We start from the raw sequence: 1840 nt of genomic DNA on the forward strand, positions 1-1840 counted from the left end.
AACTCAAGAGAGCCATGACATTATGTTCTTTACAAGTGTATGTAAACTTTTGACCACAACTGTATTTAATAGAGGTAAGCATCATACACGCTTCAATTGTAATGCTTTATGAGTGGTTGCACAAATAAGAATAATTAAATGTAAAATAACTTTAAATCACTTTTTAGAAAAGCTAGGTGTGGGAAGTAACTATTTCCTGTATTTTGTAGATGGAGATGGACCAAGAGCCAGTACATGCTCAGTTAAATCCTCATGTGCCAGCCCTTGCTGTGTTCTTTGATGGTCAGAAATACCTCATGGCTGGTTATGGGCTGGGGCACCAGTCCATGGAGGCCCTTTTGAGAATTCTGCCATCAAAGAACACACAGGGCTGGTCACATGAGGTACATTTACTGATTACTGTTTACTCGTTGGCACATGGCCTATCATACAGTGTGGTGTCCCGGGCCTTCAATGTCCCCAAGTCTATAGTCTGCAGACTAGTGCACAGTGGAGTGGAGAAAATTGCAGCCCTTCGCCAGGAGGTCATCAAACTACCCACCACTGAAGCACTGCATGAGGTTGGCCACGCATTTGCACAGCTGGCCAACAGCCCAGTGTTCTCCAGGTGTGTGGGTGCCATTGATGGCTGCCATGTCCACATAAAGACCCCCCCAGGACCGGATGGCCAGGATTACCTCAACAGAAAGCTCTTCCCATCCATACAATTGCAAGCAGTATGTGATGGGAAGGGCCTCTTCATTAACACCTTTGTGGGGTATCCTGGCTCCGTCCATGACACCAGAGGAGTCCTGAAGAATGGCAGGATCTACAAAGAGGCTTTGTATCCTCCCTCAGGTAAGTCTTATTCAAGTTTTTAATACATCAATACCATCAATTACTGAAAGAAATAGTAATTACTTTCACACTCTCTACAGGATACTTTATTTTGGGTGATGGTGGCTAACCCTGCATGAATAGACCTGTTGCCATCATCACCCCATATAAAGAACCGCTGCAAGGGAGGGTGCCTGTGCAGTGCTGCATAACTCACAGCAGGGGACTTCCTCGATCCAACTGAGGATGTCGGGGACATTGGTGTGGTTCCACCACGTCCAGTGAGGGGGGAACGAGGCGGACATGGCCAGCGAGACCAACTGGCAGGGCAGCTCTCCGCTCTTTTACAGTTTGTGCTGATAAATGTAAAGGTGTATAAATACATACATGAAATGAAAAGCTGTCCTTGGAGAACTCTGGAAAAGGAATGTTTGAAGAGACCTTTGACTTATGTAACTACCATCATTGACCCGGAATTTGACACCAAAGCAAGATGCTTTTCCCCAAGTTAAAATGTATTTACAACTGTCAAAAAAATTAAACCCTTAACAAAAAACTGGCCAACACATGACAAAATAAATACATCCTCAACACAACATAGTTGGTAAATAAAAAAATAAATATATAGTAAATAAATAAAAAAAACCTTGCTGTGTTTGCAGCCTGATATCGCTCTTCCTCCTTCTGGGCCTCCTCTTTTAAAAAGGCCATCAGTTCTCCCCGAGTGGCCCGTCTTTTTCTGGGCCAGGGACAGGCAGAGGTGGATGGCTCATCGTCCTGCTCAGTGGTGGTACAGCCGAATCCTCCTCCTCATATGCCTGGCCACAATTAGCTGCCCCAGCTCCAGAGGATGATGAGCCACTACCATTGGGGGCCACGTCAACCACAAGCTCATGTTTTTCCACCACACATGAGTCCATCAGGACTGGGGGCACCATAGAGGGCCGCCTCCTGATGGCCTCAGGCATGAGGGAAAACCATGGCCAAGTAGCTGCCGTGGCCTCCCCTCCATCTGTCCCCGTTC

The 1840-nt window shown here is 46.5% G+C and overlaps 1 pseudogene; it reads left to right on the forward strand.

Moving 5' to 3' along the window:
* Window positions 1–296: 296 nt before the first annotated feature.
* LOC137885156 (putative nuclease HARBI1) lies at window positions 297–1060 on the forward strand (annotated as a pseudogene).
* Window positions 1061–1840: the final 780 nt, after the last annotated feature.

Source organism: Cebidichthys violaceus, unplaced genomic scaffold (assembly GCF_023349555.1).
Source record: "Cebidichthys violaceus isolate CVI_PGR_0920_01 unplaced genomic scaffold, fCebVio1.0.p SCAF_4, whole genome shotgun sequence".
In the NCBI taxonomy this organism is placed as follows: Eukaryota; Metazoa; Chordata; class Actinopteri; order Perciformes; family Stichaeidae; genus Cebidichthys; species Cebidichthys violaceus.